The sequence below is a fragment of the Otolemur garnettii genome, unplaced genomic scaffold (assembly GCF_000181295.1).
Source record: "Otolemur garnettii isolate 467f Iridium unplaced genomic scaffold, OtoGar3 scaffold00014, whole genome shotgun sequence".
In the NCBI taxonomy this organism is placed as follows: domain Eukaryota; kingdom Metazoa; phylum Chordata; class Mammalia; order Primates; family Galagidae; genus Otolemur; species Otolemur garnettii.
This window is the reverse complement of record NW_003852409.1, coordinates 20,608,259-20,629,543: the sequence shown is the minus strand read 5'-3', so window position 1 is coordinate 20,629,543 and position 21,285 is coordinate 20,608,259. Positions and strand designations below refer to the sequence as shown.

Genomic DNA, 21,285 nt, shown 5'->3' with positions numbered 1-21,285 from the left:
AAATAACTATATGTCAATTAAAAAAACATAAATAAATAAATAACATTTCATCAACAAGTTCAAGAATGCAGAAGTAAAAACAGAATTTGGCCTTTTTCCTGTTGACACTCCCTTTTTAGCCTTGTGGATCATTTTCTTTCTTCCAGGTTATTTATTTCAGGTCAGTAAATGTGTATTGTATTTTTCTATCAGAGGGGGTATGCTAGTCCTGGAAATCATAAAGTTGAGTAGGACATGAACGATTTTGATTTGTCCAACCTGGCCCCTGATTCAAGGAACTCAGAGTCTGGGGTAAAAAAAAGAGGTATATTAGAGTAGAAGAATGTACTGGAAACTGACTGATTATTGCCCTTCACAGATGGCCTTGGCAGAGTTGATGCATCCACTTCCAGTTCACAACTGCCTGACCCATTCTGGAGACTGGTGCTTGGTGTCCCAGACCCACCCACCTCCACTAGGGGGCAGCTTACAGCCAATGACCGCTGAGGTCCGAAAGGCGGCAGAGGAGACAATCCAGTGCTCTGGTTTGTGCTCCAGACCTGTCCCTGAGGATCATGCTTAGGCTAGGCTGTGCCTCAGACGATACCCACACTGGTCGCGTTCTCCCTTCTTCACCTGTTCACTCTTTCCCTTACAGATTTTTACTGAAGAATATTCCCTCTGTAAATCATGTGGACCCAAACACCTGTCCCAGGCTCCGCTTTGAAGGACCAAGCCACCATGGGATAGATGCTGTCATAGGCTAAGTGCAGGGCGCTGTGAGACAGAAGAGGGGAAACAGATGCCATCTAGAGGTAGACAGCACTGGTGCAGGAATACAAGACCCAGCGGAGAGAACTAACACCCAAACACTGTGTTTTAAAGAGGAAGGGCTTTATTTGAGGTTCTTCACAGAAGAATTCAAAATGACCATGCTCCCTGACTGGCTCAGTCTTCTCCTTGTTATCCCCATTCAAAAAGTCCCAGCCCATGGGTACCTCTCTCACTGTTAGTTTGAATCAAGCTGGAGAAGCTGGTTCTGGCTTTTTCAGGGCGGTGAGCTTTTACAGAAGCGGAAGCAAGCGTTAGTTTCAGGGTCCCAGGAAGTTAATTCCTAGGAGCTGAGTCACCACCTCGCAGGTGTACCCTGGGGGTCTCTTTGAGAAGACCGCTGTTCTCTTAGACCTTACTTTCTCTGGGTACCCTCTCTCAGTGTGAGAAGTCTCCCTAGGAAAGAGGTGTTGTAAGTAGAACTTTCTTTCTGGGTATACAGTATTTCAAATTTGTTGAAAAGTGTGAGGACAAGATGATATGATATATGATAAAATGGAATAACACTCACATACTGACTATCTGGATTTAGCTAATGTCAACATTTGATTGATAGATGCTTCCAAACTTACACAGAATTGAGGATTACCAATGTGGTTGAAATGTCTCTGTGAGTCTTTTTAATTCCATTCTTTTAAAAACTAATCTCCAAAGCCAACTTCTATCCCAGTTTTCATGTCAGCACTTCCCAATCATATTTCTGTATTCGTACAGAGCCATGAATGCAGTATGATTCCATCCCTTAGAAAGGGTATATAAGTTAATATCACACATAAACTTTGTTAACTCCCCCTTTTACTTTGAATATTACGTTTTTGTGATCTGCCCATGTTAATACATACTACCTATTGTATTCACGGGTGGCAGTCCATGACTTTGCCTTATTTTGGCATTTGTGTGTGTGTGAGTGTGTGTGTCCTTTCCTGCCGCTACTAGATTGGTAAAATTATCTGCATTTCTTCTTTTTATTGGAAATTATACATTCCATTTGAATTAACTTAGAGAATACTCTACAATGTGAACATGCATGCTATATTTGATAAGGCTGAAAATGTATCTACGTTTCTCTTTTCTATATGAAAGCCGCAAGGCACAGAGAATCCCCCGTGAAATCCTTTCTGCCATCTTCCTTGTAATTGGCAAGAGTTTTATTTCATTCCTTTTTAGCCCTTCCATTAGTATATGGGCATGGGGCTGTATGTGAATATATATGCATATGTCTGATATTTAGACTTATTTAGTATTAAGTGCATTTGGTTTAATACTATTTATTCAGTATCTCCTCCTGCACCCCACACTTTCTCTGTAGGCTCAGTTCCTTTTACTTCAGTTCCTCCTTTCATGGGTCTTTTGGAAAGGCCCATGAGTAGACAAATCTGTTTTCTGTCTGAAAGTGTTTGCATTTTAATCTTACTCCCCTATGATAGATTAAACTACATAGAGAATGCGAGGTAGGCTAAGTAATCCCTTTGTTGGTGATCTCTATTTCCTTTTTTATAACTTTCAAAAATGTGTCTCTTATATGCTATCATACTGATACAAGATATCTTGGGTATAGACTTGTTTTGTATTTGTCTTGTCCAGCACTCTGTATGTTTTTTTTTTTTTAACCCATTTTCAAGACAAGAAAAAAATTGAGACCGTTTCTCTCTAAACATTACCCTCCCCTGGTTTTACGTGCTGTCTCAGGTGCATGCAGCCGATTTTTATTCTATCCACTAGCTTTGATTTTATTTTCATCTCCTAATACCAATGAGCGACATACTAAGTGATTTCATCAAAGCTACATTCCAGTTCCCTAATTCTCTTTCCTTCCAGTCAGCTGTATTATTCATCATGGCTTTTAATGTCTACATCTATATTCATTTCTAAAATTTTTACTTAATTATTTCTCAAAGTCTTTCTAATCTTTGCCTGTGTTCTTGATTCCTGACTTGTGTGTTCTACCTTCATTTTTCTGCCGTTTTGAATGTACTTACAGTCAGTGATCTTATAATGCACATAGCATCGGCCCCTCCATCTGTCTCGTGTGCTCATTCTCCTTCACGGTGGTTCCTTTTCTTGCCTCGTGCATAATGTTTATTAGTAAATCATTTCAGTAAGGGGTTTTGTTGTATTCTATGTGCTATATTACAGAAGCATTTCTATAGGTTTCACAAACTTGAGTCCTCTTCTCTTTATGCTAATGTCACATCTTAGAGATTTAGCGTCCCACAGGTTATGGACATTTGAGTTCCACAGTATTTAACTTGGGCCAAGGATTGTGGTTTCTCATGGGGTTCTGTTAGGGTCCCAGGAGTGCAGAGGTGGGGGTAGAGTTCCCACTGCATGGATGGTGTATTCTTTGAGGCTGCTTTCTTTGTTCAGGGGTCCAGTTCCCCCAGCTGAGCATGACTCAGATCCCTGTATGACCCCTTCCCACCTCTGTGAGGGGTTTTGGATCCATCTCTGTTCTCAGCTCCAGCTCCAGTTCCCCCTTCATTGCTCGCATGGCAGATTTTCCTTTCTACTCTTTAAGATCAATGTGTATTGTTTTGTTTTTATTTCATTTTTATCTAGCATTAGTAGGTACTTAGAACAAGAAGTAAGGCAAATCATTTCCTATCTGTTCAAGCAAAGGTATCCATTTTCAGGACCTGATCTGAGCCTGAAAACATGAATGAATTAGAGAATAAGAGAAGGGAGGGGCATATCAAGTAGAGAAAAATAGCATAAGGAGAGATTTGGGGGAAAGATTTTACTGGTGTTTGGCTCAGGCGGCACCTGGTATTCCTGGCTGCCTCTACAGGCTGCTCCCCAGGGCCATCCTCCATGAGTTTCCTAAAGGAGAGGCTAGACAAAATGCAGATATGAGAAACAGACTGCCTGGGGTCAGAGCCAGAGGCACCATGTCAGCCATGAAACCAGGCATATGGAGCTGGGGGCCGGGTAAATCAGTGCAGAACAAAACGGAGTCAGAAGATGGAGAGAGTAAGTGAATCTGTTGTGCTCAATCCTCAAACATTCTGGGCTTGGGCTAGAGTCAAACTGGACATTACTGACCAGAGCAGCATCTGTGGCTGTGCAGACCGCATGCCCTGCACACGCGTGGGCATCTTGCGTGTTCATGTGCCTGTTAGAGAGGGCATTCAAGGTGGGGAAAGAGTCTCTGTAGCAGAACATGATGCTTCTCTGTCGTCCTTGAGGCTGGCCTTTCACGGTGGATGTGGGTGGTATAAAAACTTGGCTCCAGAATGTGCAAGGAGCTTGGTGCCAATGCAGGAGCAGTTTGAATCTGGAGTACCTAGAAGAGCTGGAGAAGGAAGGAGGGGACATGTGTTAGAACCGCACACTGTCCTCACCACCCAGAGAGACAGATCCTGGAACAAGGGGACTCGGGGCTTGAAATCCAGCAAGGATGGGGGACAGGCAGAGCCCACTTTGTGGGAGAGGCTAGGGCCTTGGGTTTCAAACTGGCTCTGCAGAAGAACCTCAGGGATCACTCTCTGGAGTCAGAGCAAGGGAGAGCTCAGTAAGCTGAGCTAATTTCCAACAGAGTTGCTCTGCTTTTAACTGGAAAAACAAACCAGGAAAGATTGTTAGGGATTTTTACCTTTTTATTTCTTTGTTTTTTGGGTTTTTCTGCTTTATTTTGAGACAGTGTCTCACTCTGTCCCCTGGGCTAAAATGCAGTGGCATCCTTATACCTCACTGCAACCTCAAACTTCTGGGTTCAAGCAATCCTTCTGCTTCAGCCCCCAAGAAGTAGCTAACTACCCATTTTCAAATTGAGATGAAATTTGCATGACAAAATTTACCTGCTTACCCATTTCAAAGTGTACAGTGGCTTTTAGTATATTCACAACCTTGAAGGAGTATTGCCACCACCTGATGCAAGAACATTTTCGTCACCCCAAAATCAAACCCAATAGCTGTGAAATAGCCGCTCCCCACTCCTGACTTGTCCTCACCCCTGACAACCACTAATCATTCTATCTCTATGGATTTGCCTATTCTGGATATGTTATGTAAGTGCAATCACTTAATATATAAGTGTATGACCTGTTTCTTTCACTTATAATTTTTTTCAAGCTTCGTTCATGTCGTATGTCTCAATACTTCATCCATTTTCACAGCTGATACTATTTCATTGTAGGAAGGTACCACCTTGTACTTACCTGTTCATGAGTTGATGGACATTTGGGTTGGTTTTCCTTTTCTGCTGTTATAAATAATGCCCCTATGCAAGTTTGTGTCAGGATTTTGTTTGAACAAGTGTTTTCAGTTCTCTTGGGTTTGTAGAATTTTAATTTAAAATGATTCTACATATTTCCCTTCTCCCACCCAAACCCAAAGATGCTTCCTACCACTGACACCATAAGTGGCATAATTACTGTTCCCTAAACAGGAGTACGAATACTTCTGGGGGGTTGTGGTGACATGCCACCACATCCCCACACAAAAGCCAAATGGGAAATATAGAAAACATTTTGAAGTGAAAAAATTCACAGAGAAGAGGCAAATAACATTTTTATATTAAGTCCAGACAATATCCAATATATCATCGATTCTCAGACATTCATGTTTTAACGCCTTTGAACTTAGGGTGTATTTTAAAGTCGATGCTATGCCACAATTTAATTTGAAGCATTTTTTTTCTTTTTTAGTGATAAATAAATTAATGATGTATCCTAACATAAATATATCTCAGATCTTATGGGTTCTGGTATTATGGAGTACAATCTACAACTCACATAAAATTTTAAGATAAAAATAGGAGGCTTTGGGGCATCCAGATCTGGCTACAATCTCTTCAGAGTTTCCTGACCACTGCCTGTCTTTGGTAGCTGTGGTACACAGTGGTGCAGGGAGTAATCAGCCTGTGAGGACGCTGCAAAGCCCGGAGCAGAGGTCTTAACACTCCAACGTACTTACTGATCCTCCTTCTCCACTCAGATTACTGTTTCCTCCATCACCACAGGCTCCCATGACACACACCTCCCTCTGAAATACTTTACTCCAGTGTCAGACAGACTGACATTTTCAAGAAGAATTTCATTTTTAAAAGCCAAGGGAAAAGTAAAAGAAAAAAAGGAAGAAAATATAAACAGTACAGAAATTGTCAAGTTTTCAATTATTGTGTTTGAGATATTACCATCGTACAAAAGTAAAAAAAAAAAAACTTTAGTGGGACATGGATTTCAGTAAAAGTTAGCTAATAATGGTTAGGAAGCCTCAGCTCATGTTCCACGGGTCAGCTATGTCCCCCATTCACCTTCTTCTCAACCACACAGGGAAAGTCTTGGCTTCATGAGTTTTTGGATTCCTCCCCTGCTGATTTCCTTCAGCTGGGCTCTTTTGAAAAAGTTCTGGCCCAAGCAAAATGTCATATCTTCTGTCCCTAAAATGGCTGGGGAATCGCTTGAATAGTTATGAGAATAAAATCTCTTTCCAAAATCATAAAAGAAACACACACACAAACACACACACAAGCTCAATGGCTTAGCTCAAGAAAATTAGCTTTTTCTTTTCAAAATTATTGTCTTTACTGAGGTGGGATTGCATTGCAGGGGGATAGTCTAAGTGAGCAGAGCTATTGCTGAAGGATGATAATCTTCACTGTAACTATTCATGTTACTTGTTAATTTTTTTCAGGACAGTTCATTAAAGAATAATTTCAAAACTAATGAATACATTTTCACAGATCTAAGAAAGATGACAACAAAAATCTTAACACTGACTCTAAATCAGACTATCCCATGTTTCAGTAGTAACTGGGTGAGTGCTGCTGAAATAAGGTGAAGGGGCCCACAGTAGCTAAAATTAATGCTTGTTTGTCTTTGGATTTAAACTCACAATATGACTACGAGGGCTTCTTTTTGAGAACTTATTCTTTTTAATAAATGAGAGTTGTCTCTGCTCAATGCATTTTGCCTTGTAGGAGAAGCACATTTAGCAGGAGGAAAAACCACATTGAATCGCTTCATTCATTCTAGACAGCAACTCATAGAAGGTTAAAGACAGGTTGAAGCAGGTTTCAAAAAAATTATATTAAAATTATGAGTGGAATCATAACCACATCTATGGAGAAACTTGGAGGAAATGGGTTTATATAACCTACAGAAAGGAATACTCTTGATGTGGGTGGTAGGATAGGAAGGAAACCACCTGCAGATACATAAGACATATTATACAAAAGCAAAGGCTCATTCTGTGACATGACAGAGACAGCTATTTGTACAATATAAAACAGGTTGTCTACAGTTTTCTAATTGTTAAATATGCTGGGAGAATGGGGACTGAAGACCCCATTCTTGACAAAGGAAAGCACCCCTGGAAAAAGAGGAAAATTGAAAAGTAAGCTAAGTGAGTCAGAACAAAGAAATGTCAGCTAGTTTACATTTAAGCTAGCCATTGCTAGCAAGCATCCTGCCTTTTCTGAAATTCTACCCTATTGGGGATATAGCTTACAAACACCCCTGCTGGGTCTGTGAGCACTCCGAGGAAAAATGATCATAGAAGAGGCTATGGCAAAGACCTACAAAGACACATGAACTGGGTCATTTCCTGCCTAGTAAACAGGCAAAGCAGATACCCATTGTGGAGATTTGCATCTGCCTAGGGCAGAGGGCAAGGTAGTAGCTTGAGTCCTGAGAAATGGGCAGCAGAGCTTATATCCCTTATCGCAGTGGAAGATCCTCTGTGGTGGTGATGGGAGGACAATTCCTCCTGCCCACCAGTTCCTCAGAGGAGATTAACACCAGTCGCATTTTACTCCACAGGGAGCTAGTAGAGTTTAACATGTCCATAGAAATTTGTGTGTGTGGTCTCAAGTGGGAGGCTCTCCCAGTACAAGGCTCAGATTTCAGATTTCTGAAGGCTACCCTTAAGGTTAATAATAATAATAATAGGATCCGATACGCTCACTCAGAAACTGCTAACATCTTTATTCCCTCCCTCATCTTACTGTCTGGGCAAATAGACTTCAATAAAAGCAGAGTGGAGCAAACACTTGGTGCCGTTGCTAGAATCCCCCAAATGGGCAATGGACCCCTGAGCTCCCACTTTTAATTCTTCTCTATGTCTCATGCCTCTTTCTTTACCATCATTTCTGACTCTATATTTCTTCAGTCTGTCACTGCCAGTTTCCAAAGATCTTAGTGGACCCTGCTTTCAGGGCAGGACTGCAACAAAACCAGCCCAAGACAGGATGATATAGTTTGGGATCATCTCAGTTCATTAAGAAAGGTTTTCCAGTGGGGAGGCTGCTGTCTGTCAGCCACCGGAGCTCCCTAACTAAACTTTAATAGGCAATTAAGTGATAGAACTTATGATCTTTAACATCCCTTTATTTTTTTTCTTTTTATGTATGATAAATGCTTATCATTTTATTCGGCATTTTAATGTGCACAGCACATACATCATGAGATGGGTCAGCACCTGTATAAAACCAGACAGATGCTGGAACGGTGTGTAAATATGGAAACCGCAAATCCCCATCACAGCAACATGAAGACTTTACAGTATTTTAAAGGCACAATGACATCCCTGTACACATCACGTGTGACCTGCTGAAGAAATATATAGAGAAGTGGTCAAGGGCAATCAAATTCTATGCCTAAGATATCGTATTTCTTGACAATTTAACTGAGATATCTTAACATCCCTTTAAACCTGAAGTTCTAACAACACCCGCAATCTATGACAGGGAAACTGAAATTCCTAGCAGTCTCATCAGTCAGGAAAAACACAGGCTCTGACAATATTCTTGTCCCTCTGATTCGAGATGCAAAGCAACCCAACTCAGCAAGATCTTGAAAAGCACACACAGCTCAGCCTGCCTCTCTGGCAATCTCTTACTCATACCAATTAGGGATCATAGGTCACTCCTTTCAGCAGGTTAATACCTCCCTCCTGATTCCTAGGCCTCTCTACAGGTTGCTGCCAGACCATTGAAAACTCTGACCCATTCCCCACACACCACTTGGGAGGAAATTGCCGGCCAAGGCACCAGTAGTGTTGAGATCCACAGAGCTCTTTCATGGTGCTGTAGTTCAGGCAAAACAATGTTCTTTTTCAAGATGGATGACCCTCTTGCCAGCAATTTCTTGGATGGAGTGCTCATTCAAACACCCTGGGCTCATTACCAGCTCAGAAATTGTGCAGGTAATTTCTACCCACTGTCCAATCTGTTGCTTGCCACCCTCACACCAGCTCTCATTCCATCCTTCCCAAGATAGATGTGACATTATACGCACCACTTTACAATCCCTAACCTAGCAGGTGCAGTTAGACACTTCAACACCATATTAATAAGAGTCCTAATGAAGAACGAAAATAACCTACCTGTCACAGAAGTTATGTCACCCCCTAGGAAAATTAAAGTGCAAGTCATTCCACATGTCATCTGTTTTTCCTTTGTTTCCACTTCATTCTTTCTGCCTGCCCTCAGCCTCTCTTCCTTACATGTGTTAGTTCTTGTTGAGTGATTTCAGCAGACCTGCACTTGATTGCTTAATCACCCATCATTTGCTTTGCCGTTGGTGTGATGTGCACCGAACTGGGAAACAGAAAGAGGTGGGTCGTAGTTCCAGCATCCCCTTCACTTCCCTGTCTAGTGGGAACCTGACATTTTTAGACTCTTCCGCAGGCCAATCTTAGATAAAGCTGTTGCAAGGATGGCAGAAGTTAGCTTTATCTAGAATGACTCTACACCTGTAGTACTAGCTCCTGCAGATTCAGAAATGAGAGGCAGACTCCCTGTCCCCAAAAAGCTCACAGACTAATGCAGGAGTGAGCAAAAGGCACAGGTCATAAAGAGAATCTCTGATTCAACTGTTCAATTCTGCTGTTACAGCTCAACAACAGTCATACACAATATGCAGACGAATGACTGTGGCTGTGTTCTGATAAAACCTGATGTATGAAAGCAGGTGGTAGGCCAGATTTGACCCCCTTGGATATCATTTTTTCAAGCCCCTGATTTAGTGAGAGAGACAAACAAGAAATCCAACTGTTGTGTTGCTCAACAGTGAGTGATGGGAGAAGAAGGGAGTGGTAAAGGGTGACTCGGGAAGGCTTCCTGCAAGAGGAAGCCATGGCTTCCATGAGCCATGAGCCATGGCTTGAGGGATGCAGAGCTGCTTAATCCTGTGCCTGCCTCATCTTCCTCCTCTGCCACCATCTTCCTCAGTATACTGATTATCTGGGATTAGACTCTGTTAGACTCTGAGGTTTCTGTAAGCTGTAACTGCATCTTAGCCATCTTGAAGCAACAAGGTCAAGTTTAGTGCTTGCTGTGAACAGGTCTTCATGCATTTTTATTGGGTTAAAAAGTATACAACCTTGTACCTCTGTTTTGATCACTGCTGGCTCTCACTCTCTTTCTGAAAGACGGTCTTCCTGCTTAACTCTGTGTTATAGTCAGGTGGAGATTTTGTTACAATACAAGAGGGTCCTTAGAGCTGGCTGGTGATTCGTTCATATTCTAGAGACAGACTGACTTGGGCATTGTGCTCTGACCTTGATTAGCTGTGTGATCTTGGACAAGTGACTGATCCTTTCCATTCCTCAGTTTCCTCTTCTGCTAAACAAGAATATGAACGGATTTACATCATAGGATTGTTGTGAGAATTAAATGATTTAGAATGGTTCCTGGCACACAGTAACTGTTCATTAAATACTGCCTAGACCTCTGTAGTCCCTATCTACATAGTCATCTTGTAGAAAGAGGGAAGGGGAGCCCTTGGTAGCTGCCCCACATTCATTTGGAAATTCTAAACAACTTCCCAGCTACAGCCTTATTTGTTTGTTGTTTTAATCTCCTCTGGAACTACACAAGGAGAAAAGTTGATTGGCAGCTTAACTGTTTAAAATCAATATAAGAAGCACTTGGAGATTAAAGCAATTTAAGCAAGGCACTGACTGGGGTTGGGAGCTAAAACTGCTCTTGAAGGAAGCCAGCGAAGGAGATGAAGAAAGTGGGTCAGAAATGAAACAGTGCACAGCTGTGTGAGTGGAGGTGAGATTGCAACAATAGAGCAGTACGCCTTTTTCATCAGAGACAGATCATTTCTTTTTATAAAAAAAAAAAGAAAGAAAGAAAATAAAGTAGAACCCAAAGCCCTAATCCTAAAATTGCTCCAACCTAGTAGTGATTTTTCTGGCAATTTGAACACACTGAACACACTTGTCTCTCCCCCTCTGCCATCTGCTGCCTTGCCTTACACACACACACACACACACACACACATGCACGCATACACACATGCACGCACACTCTACTCCCCACCCCCTTGGCCAATCACTGCAGGAAATTCCTCACCAGGTACAAATAGAGAGATTACATCTCAGTCTCGTTGCTGATGCCACAGAAGACCAAACCTCCCTGGAAGAAACCCACAGAGACCCAGCAAGGAGACTGTTGAAAGGAACCAAGTCTGTATTAAATCTGCAACAAAGTCAGAAAGTTCTGAAATAAGTGAGGGAGACCTTGCACCTCTCTTTCCTACCCATCTCAGACGTACATGGAAACTTCCATTTCTTGTTCATTTTCCTTTATTTCTCTCATTCTACTGTCTGTGCTCTAGGAGTTAAACTTTATCAGTCCCACAGTGATTAAGACTTCTTCTGAACTACAACTGTTGCAAGCCAGCCCTTCCTGCTTCCTGCCCTGGTTCCACCCAAACTAGTCTCCTGCCAGGTTAACTTCATCCTCTAACAAGGAATTTCATGCAGATTTTCCACAAGAGGGTTTCTTTATTTTGACTTATGTGTAGATTACCTAAATTCCTTATATAATATCGGTGATTTTTCTCATACTCAGAGAGCCAAGAAGAAGAAAGCACTTGGGATGTTGGGCCACCCAAAGACTCTGAAGGGCTTGAGATCCACAGCAAAGACCATTGAGATCAAGATTCTGAAGGGCTTGAGATCCACAGCAAAGACCATTGAGATCAAGACTCTGAAGGGCTTGAGATCCATAGAAAAGACCATTCACAAAGGAAAGCTTTTCCTCATAGGTGGAGCATTTTAAGCATGATATGGTCACTATGGTGGGCTTTATTCCTATGTCCTCTTGGGAAGTCACATACACACATTCACACATACATATCCTTGAAAAAGAGGGGGGAAAAAGAGTTCTTTCCATAAGAACAGAAGCCAACATATGTCATAGGAGTAAAGAAAGAAGAATAGAAACAGAAAAGTTACCATTTTGAAGCCATCGAAGAAATAAGTAATTCAACAAAGGGTCACCCACGAACTTTAAATCACTGGGTGAAGTTTCTTGAAAAGCAGGATATTCATGGGATTTCAAACTACCATCCCGTAGGTCACTTCTAAGTTACAGAAGAAAAGGGATCCTTTATAAGGGAGACAACTTGTAGCCACTACCCTTACCAAGTGATCAAATTTAGCAAAAAACCAATAATGTTATGAACTGATGCACATATGATGTATCCCCTGACGGGATTCCATGCCAACTGCATACTACCTTGCCATAAATATTTAAGTTGAATTTTGCCCTGAGGAAGGAGGAAAATCCAAAATCTGGGGACATTCTTTGAGGCAACTTGCCCAGACTCTCAGAAATTGCCAATGACATAAATGATAGGTAGATAGATAACATACATACGTGTATACATACCACATGACTAGACTGGGGGCTACTTAAAGAACAATTAAGAAACATATAAACCAAATGCAGTCATAGACCGTTCACTGTATCCTGAATTTTTAAAACTGTTTCTGCATTTTAATCTTTTAATTAAGAACTATTTAACCATATGGAAAGGTGCAGAAAATAAAATGGATGACCGTGTGATTAACATCCAGACTAAACAGCTGTTAGTATTTTTCCTGCATTTACCTCAGATCACTTCTACCAAAGAAAGACCAAAAGATAAAGCCAACGCCACCACCCCCTTCCCTCACTTTCTTCTCCTTCCCTCCACAGAGGAACTGCTGCTTGAAGTTGTGTTGTGTGACTCCCACGCCTGACCCCAGGCTTTCCTGAAATATTTGTCTATGCAAAACAGCATTTGCTATTGTTTTCTGTGCATTCAGAATTTACATAAATGGCATCCTATCCTGGACTTTTTTTTTTTTAAGTGCTATAAAGGGAGTTTGGAGAAAACTTAGGGAAATTCCATTGTGAGTTACATGTTAGGGAGTGACCACATCTATGTTAAATTTCTCGGGTGTAATATTGATAGGGTAGTTACACTGGACCAGGCTTTTGTCCTCTAGAGGTATAGTCTAAAGTGGCTAGGGTTGAAATGTCATAATCTCTGCAACTGACTTTCAAGTGACTCAGGGGGGAGAAAAGCCAGTGCGTGCACATACATATGCAGATAGAGCAAATGTAGCAAAATGCTAGCAATTGTGACTCTAGATGAAAGCTATAAATGTTTCCACTGTAGTATTCTTTCAGATTCTCTGAGGGTTGGAAAATGTTTAAATAAAAATTGAAGGAGATGGAAGAAACCCTCACCTCTTCTAAAATGCTATTAATTTTCCCCTCCCAGGGAGGGTGATGGGTGGGATCTCACCTAATGTGCAGTGTGAGGGTGTTCAGCATTCCTCCTGGGTGAGGGGCTCAACTATAACTTAAACTTTACCTTAAAAATGAAAACAGTGTAACATAAACACTAGTACCCTCATAGTAATCTGAAATGTTTAAAATGTGCTATTATTGCTTGGAGGGTATCCTGAGCTATGGAACAAAAATTCTCAGTTTCCCTGTCCTTTCCTGGGCCCTAACCATTATCAAAGATCTCAGCTTCGTCACTCAGTTTTTTCTCCACCGCACTCTCCTATCTTAATGAGGAGGATTTGTTTCAGGTGTTGTGATGCTGAAACCGAACAACAGAGAGAAGAGGAGGAAGCGTGTGGGCTGAGGCTGGAGAACAGCATGCCCGGGGACGACAGGACTGGGAACTGCGGCTTGCAGCAGGAAGCAGCTGACGGAAATCTAGTGGGGTGGATCAATCTCTGCCGCAAAGTCACCTTCTGTCAACTTTGCCAGCTGCCTTCTTCCCAAGATGGGAGCCTCACTCTGGTTCACCACCACTGTCGCCTCTATCTGCTGTTGTTAGAACCCACCAGTGGCTGCCCTAGGTAATAATATGACGTACATTGAAACTCCCATTTCTTGTTCATTTTCCTTTATTTTTCTTATTCTACTCAGTCTGTGCTCTAGGAGTTAAACTATCAGTCTGAAAGTGATTAAGGCAGGGCCAAGGACCTGTATAGGGACCGTGGGTGGAACTGAACCACCTCCCAACTGAATATCTTCAGCTGCCATCTCAGATCGGATCTGACTGTCTGGAGCCCTCATTCTGATGCCATCTTCCAGAAACCCTGGCTTCTGCCCTTCCAGCCACAGTAGATGGGACTGTCCTTCTTCCTGTGCTGCCTGGCTACTGGTCAGAGGGTCCAGTGACCTGTGGAGCTGTCCTCCCACCACTGACAAGAACAGCGATTGCTCCAGGCATCTTCTCCTGCTCATTTGCCTTTAGAAAATCTCCTTAATGTTCTGTTCTATGGAAGGAGCAAGTTCTCTCAATCCTCTGTTTCTCTTGTTGTTGCTATTGTCTTGCCCTTTAATTAAATCTGACAGTTAGGCAGGCGTGTTTGAGCTCAAGGCAAACCAAGGCCAAGTGGAATCCGGGCAGGGCGTTCTGCCTCTTGAGAGCAGGAGTCTCAGCACAAAGCCCGAAGCAGAGCAAAGGGAAAAATCAATAGTTCTCAGCCACACTCATTTTCAAATGTGAATGGTACTTGTGATTAGCGAGGGAGGCGGTGGGGAAGTTTCGCTCTTGAGTTGTTTTGTTGTGTCCCTGGCTGTTTTTGTGGCCTTTGCCTACCAGTCCAATTCACAAGTTTAACATCAGCTGAAGATCTGGATAATGAATCGCTCAGAATGATGACAGTTGCCTCAGTTAGGGTGTCTCCCTTTGCCTCGTTTCTGGGTGATTTTTGAGATTCCATGAAGGGTATGGATAGCAGTATGGTCAGCTTATACTCAGGGGGAAAGGAGCATTTATCACATAACACCACAAATCCACAGTTCTCTAGACTGAGAAGGGTACACTTATAAGCATGGTTTAATAGGAGGGCTGACCTAGTCAGGATAGGGAAAAAGAAGGGATTGGGGAGACGCGATACTGAGAGGAGACACCAAAATGATTGAGAGCTTGGCAAAGTGTGGGTGGACGCGTGTGTGGTGTCTAAGCTCAGGCACGTGGAGGGTGTGTGGAGGAATGTGGTTGCGAAGTGAAAAACACTGTTCAAGGCCAAGGGAAATGCAGGCACAGACCTCGAAGAGGAAGAAAGGGAGATGCTCTGGGCAAGAAGTCAGAAGTCAGAAGTGCTGATTCCCTCTGTTGAAGAGGGGAGTTATGGAAACCGCATTGCAATAGGATATTCTACACACCCCAATATCTTCCAGAAGATCTAGGAAGGTCCAATTTCCCCAGAAACGTCTCTATTACCCAGTGACAGCGAGACCTTAAATTCCACCAGTAGCCAATATAATCTTTGCGTTCACTTTGCCCTTTATTTTTAAAGTGTAAACAATAAGCCATTTATCCACTGGGGTTTTTTGCCCCGGCAAATCTTTATTAAGCACCTGTGCTGAGCCAGGTATAAGTCTAGTAATTGAGGTTACAGCAATGAACTTGACAGAGACTGTCTCTTCCTTGTGGAGTTTACAGTCGCACTCTGGAAAAGCATGACTGTCTAGAACTTCCTCTAGGATAGCATCAGTCACTTCAGTCTAGAATAATGGCTTTGCCTCTTAACTCCAGCGGTTGCTTTGATTGGAGTACAAAGTAGATTAGATGGGATGAGAGAAAGAGAGTTTACTTATGCTGTGTTTAAAAAAAAAAATAGGATTTTGAGATTCCTGGGTAAACGCAAGAAAAGAATTAAGTGCTTCAAAAAAAAAAAAAAAAAGAATTGTTTCCTTTTGCCGGTGGTGGCGAGTGTGGAGGAATCGCTATGAAGGCCTCTGGCACGCTTGGAGAGTACAAGGTGGTGGGGCGCCGCCTCTCTACCATATGCAGATCTTTGCACCTAACCATGTTGTGGCCAAGTCCTGCTTTTGGTACTTTGTGTCTCAGCTAAAGAAGAAGTCTTCAGGGGAAATTGTCTACTGTGGGCAGGTATTTGAGAAATCCCCCCTTGCGGGTGAAGAACTTCAGAATCTGGCTTCGCTATGACTCCCACAGCGGAACCCACAACATGTATCGGGAATACCGAGACTTGACCACTGCAGGCGCTGTCACCCAGTGCTATCCGGACATGGGTGCCCGGCACCGTGCCTGGGCCCACTCAATCCAGATCATGAAGGTCGAGGAGATTGCAGCCAGCAAATGCCGGCGGCCGGCAGTCAAGCAGTTCCATGACTCCAAGATTAAGTTCCCACTGCCCCAACGGGTCCTACGTCGTCAGCACAAGCCATGCTTCACCAAGACGCCCAACACCTCCTTCTAGGTGCAGGGCCCTCTCCCCATCTCTGCCCATATAAATTCATGCCCAGGTGCTCAAAAAAAAAAAAGAAAGAAAGAAAGAAAGAAAGAAAGAAAGGAAAGAATTAAGTATCAACTGAGGAGAAAGGAATATGTACACGTGTGTGCGTTTCTTTGTGTGTGTGCACAGACATGCTTTCCTGGGGATGGGGTTTTGAGAAAGAAGAGGGTTTAGAGGCTTTTGAGCCTGGGAGGAGACAATCAATGATAAAAAAGCAGGTGGTTCAATGGTCGAGGGGCTTTGATTCCCTGATGTGTTACATTTGCACAGAATTTTATTGTAGTTTAAGGTAAATGGATAAATTTCACCTCTCTCTTCCCCACAGAGAGGAAAGCGTAAGACAGAGAGAAATAAAAAGTAAGGAAGAAGTGATGAATCCCCCAAATTAAAACACGGTGATGTCACATTCCATTTCAGATCCCCATGCTGGGATTTAAGCTCCTAAAGGACCCCAAATGTCTTTACGAGGTTATATTATTTCAAGAAAAGATATCGGGGCCCAGTGATCTAATGACAGGAAAAAAGGAAAGTCTGAAGAGGTGTGGTGAGGGTGAGGGGTAAAACTGACAGAGCGAGAAAAAGGAGATGCGACTCCAGAAATGGAAGAACCCCGAGAATACAGGGTGGGGGGGGAGGAGGCTGTTGATATTCTAGGGATCAGACTCTTCCCGTAGGGCATTGAGAGGGTTAGGTAAAACTCCCAGAGACACATGTAAGGAAAAAGAGTTTCTTTAGCCCTACTTTTTCATTTCTTTATATTTTCTACTCAAGAAACAACCATCAATAACAAACATATACGCCCACTCCAGGTTCTTGGCCCGCTTCTGGGGTAGGTTCTTTAATTGTGTTAACTCGGATACAGTAACATCAGTGTTTTTGTTTGTTTGCTTCTTTGTTTTTTAGCGTGGGGCTCTGTGAGTTAGGCTTCCTCTCCTTTCTAGTAGAAATACTACAGAGGAGGTCAGGTTTTCCCTATTAACTAATAGGAGCATGACAAAGAAAGAAGCTTAAAATAAATCGTGTCGTGATGTAAAACAGAAAGGTTAGAGACCATCCCAGTGTTTATCCTGGGCTATTAGTACAACTTACGTAAGTTTTTCCTCGAGACGTGCGGGGCTCACACCTTGTGGTCCACATTCTCCCGGGTGAAAGTGCATCAAGTCCGTTCTTGTTCTCAGATAATGGAAGGATTATAACCATGAAAATGACTTGCACAGAAGGGTTTTTCAAGAGCACTGGCACATTTTATCACTTAATTTTTCCTAAGAATTGGAGAAAAAGTGAGTGTAGTACTCTTAAATTCTTCAAGGCATTGAAATTATTGTATTTGCCAGAATCCATGGCAAGTTGAAGAAGGTAGCCTGTGTGTTCTGGCAACAGAGAGCCACAGAAATAACAACAATCAACCCAGAAATGTGGACATTGCCAGGCACGGGGTGTTTGTACCCCAGAAGTTTAGAAATTCTCATTTACATGTTTTTAACTCATTTTCTCCTATATGTAAGCTATAGCTATAGATGAATATGCACACACACACACATACACACATAGACGTATACCTGTGACATATATGTACATTACCTATAACATACAATGTGTGGGAGTCATGTATTTTCCGCTGTATGCCAGATAACATACAAACGAGGCAAGTTCTAATTTACCTGAGAATGTTACATTCAAGAATAACACTTCAAGTCACACATCCCTCTTAGAATATTTGACCCAAATATTGCAGACTGTCTCTGGGTTGTAGCATTTACCCGTAGGCAGCATGGAAGTGCTAACAATTAGGGATTCCATAGACTTGGAGATGGTTGCTCCCTAACAGCACTGACCAAAGCACATATTTGCATGAATACTGACGGTTTCTCAATCAACCTTTAGAATCACCTAATTTTTTCTCACCGTTAGAGCAATGTCATCTATGATAGCCACTCTTCTGTAGAGCAAAAGCAGATGGTTTTATAGAAGCCTCAGTGAACAGGTCTTTGGGGCCCTGAGCTAAGCTGGGAAATGGAACTTTCTGGTCCAGCAGTTTACACACAGGAGGTGTGGACATTGGATGTGGTTGCAAGTTTAACACAATTGCTTGGAAGAACAAAGGTAAAATGACACTTCTGGGGATCACGTCTAGACAATGTTACTTCTCTGACAGATTTGACTTTTTACAACCAGTAGAAACATTGTAAACAAAATCACACCCAAGACATGAAGGCCCAGTTCTCATCTAGCTGTCTCTTATTAACTCACTATTATCAATTTTTCTTCCTGTATGGGTCTACAAGCTGTATAACATGACTCATTTTGAAACACTGCCTTCTATTTTTCTCAGCCTATAAAATTCTTTTATTATCCCTGTGGTTATTTTGTCCAATTCACAATGTCAGTACTTTGGGCTTTGATGTCTTATTGGAGAGGTTAGCCCATTATACAACTGCTAAATATTGCCTGGATGGTGTGTGGTGAGCTCGGGCCACAAATTCCCATGATTGGGCCCCCTCCGGCCAGCCATGACCTCTAAAAGCAGAGTTGATTGCTCTCCCTTAGGAATTCTGCATGTCTACATGGTGTCTTATTTCAGTTCAACACAGTTCTCTGTTGCAAGGAATTGTAAATGGTTGAATGGCTTTGGAGCAATTGGGGTGTGTTTTATCTACCCCAGAGCCATTTAGATCTATGGAGAGACTTAAATGCTCCATCTTTTTACCTCATATCCTTCACAGTTCTGCTCCCAAAAGGGCTCAAAAGGTTGTGCCCTTCTCTATGTGAGATTCCAATTATTTCACATAGGTTCATTACCCCAGACAGAGGTATAGAGAGTGATTTCTTGAAGGCTTCCACTACTCAGAGTACCAGTGAGCACTTGCTGAATATTCTTTCATGTGAATAGAGATAGGCTTTCAATGTATGTAACACTTATCATACTCTGGGATACTTTTTAAAAGTAGTGTTCACACATCAATCCGCTGAAGATTGTCGTGTGGTCTCCACACGGTAATTACTACTTTTTCGTTGACAACCCACTGATTAACTTCTCCATTGATAACATAGACACGATGAGTTTGTGGTTGAGATTTCCAGTCTTTACCCTTATCCGGCACCACTGACTTTCCAGGTACAACCTAACACCCTGGACAAACAAACAAACAACACACTATTCTTCCTATCTGCCTAGCAGTTAGTTAGATAGGACGGTGTGTCTCGTTCTGATTGGTGGGCTGTAAGAGGAAATGATGTGGGCTATTTCTGAAATGAAATACTTAACTGCCTGTATGCGGCCTGTGCACACTGCCTTTACCTGTGGCGCTGACCGTGGTGGCCGTGCCCCCAGATGCCACACTGTAGGTCATATCACTGAGATAACCACAGGGAACCACTGTATATAGTTGCTTTGAAGAGTCACCTGGATCTTTGCATGAGTGAAAAGTAAATCTGACATCTGCTAAACCATTGAGACTGTGAGTTTGTTTGTTACTGTACCATAATCTATCTTTTTTAATCAGTAAAGATTTCTTCCATAATCAAGCCTAATGCCTTTAAGGCATTAACCTCGTTTTCTTTGAAGTTCAACCTCCCTTTACAGTTAGTGTAAAAGGTAAGATGAGGTGTCCCTAAGACATAGTGTTTACAACTGGTCTGTGCATACATACTACCCAGTTCATCACAAAGAACTCCGTGAGGTTCCACCAGATGTGCTATGAATTGAACTGTTTCCCACAGGTCAAGGCCCATGTACGCAAGGGGCCGAGGCAATTCACGTGATGTGAACTTCATCACATCGCTGATCATTAGTGAGCAACACTAATCATCAGAAGCAATGGACTTATGGAGATGATAGTGGTCAAATATTACTGTGATTGTGTTGCATGGAACCTTGGGAGTTTACAGCAAAATCACTAGTGATCCTGAATCTCTCCCTCACTAGTTTAGTCATTGCCTGCAAAGCTGGGGGCAGTAGAGTTCTCTGCCCCATGTGGTGTGTCAGATTCATGTAAGAGGCATTTCATGTTGGGCCCAGAGGTTATCCAGGGCTTGTTCTTCCAATAGAAGGGAGGACAAGTACAGAGGCCAAGATGTCCCAGGCGAGTACACGTAGAGCCTCTGCTCAGGGCATGTCTGCTGACATAGCACAGGTAGGCCACCTGGCCATCTGCTCTACCTGGAGGGATATCAAAGCCACATAACAAAGGATATCAGTGTATAATTCTATTAAATGGAAGCAGTAACCAAGAGGAAAAGACACACTCACACAAAAACAGTTCTACCAAAGGAACCATACCAAAACTGGAAAATCGAAGTAAAGATCATGTTATTTCAAATGATTATGAAATCTTAATTCATCTTTCCCCGTGACCTCATTCTGCTACATATTTAGTATTTCCTGATCCTGAAGCATTTGCTTTTGGCGTGTGTTTATATATTAACCTATTTATTTACTTGTCACTCATTTATTGCTTTTGGTGACTTGGGCACTTGGTGGCTAACACTTATGCCTTTCATGCCTCTTAATTTGACATGAACTTTCCCTCCCTTGTTTTATATTTAATAATTTTGGATAAATTGAAAAATTACAAATAACTCCTGATTTAATCCATGTGTTATTTCTCCCTGGATTGTGTAATATATGTATATATACATATATATTACATGTATGTATATATTTATATATATACAAATGTGTGTATGTGTGTGTATATGTGTGTCACTGAATGTGTCTATATACATTTATATATACAAATTTTGAGCGCATTCCATATACACACACACAGACACATTCAGTGTTTCATCAGAAATATTCCTGGCAGCCTGCCACAGGGAATGGCTTCACTAATGCTTGTGTTCCATCTTTCTTTTTCATCCTTTGCATATAGATCATGAAGGCATGTGTTTGGACATCCCATGAAGTGACTAATCAGATGATGAGAAGATAATTTTGTGATACAGACACAAACTGTTCTGCTC

General features: G+C 42.1%; 1 pseudogene across 1 annotated transcript; it reads left to right on the top strand.

Annotated features, from left to right (window-relative positions):
* Positions 1–15,792: 15,792 nt before the first annotated feature.
* Positions 15,793–16,298, top strand: LOC100956047 (annotated as a pseudogene). The gene has a single exon (XR_153169.3). The product of XR_153169.3 is annotated as a 60S ribosomal protein L18a pseudogene (transcript).
* The last annotated feature ends 4,987 nt before the right edge of the window (positions 16,299–21,285 follow it).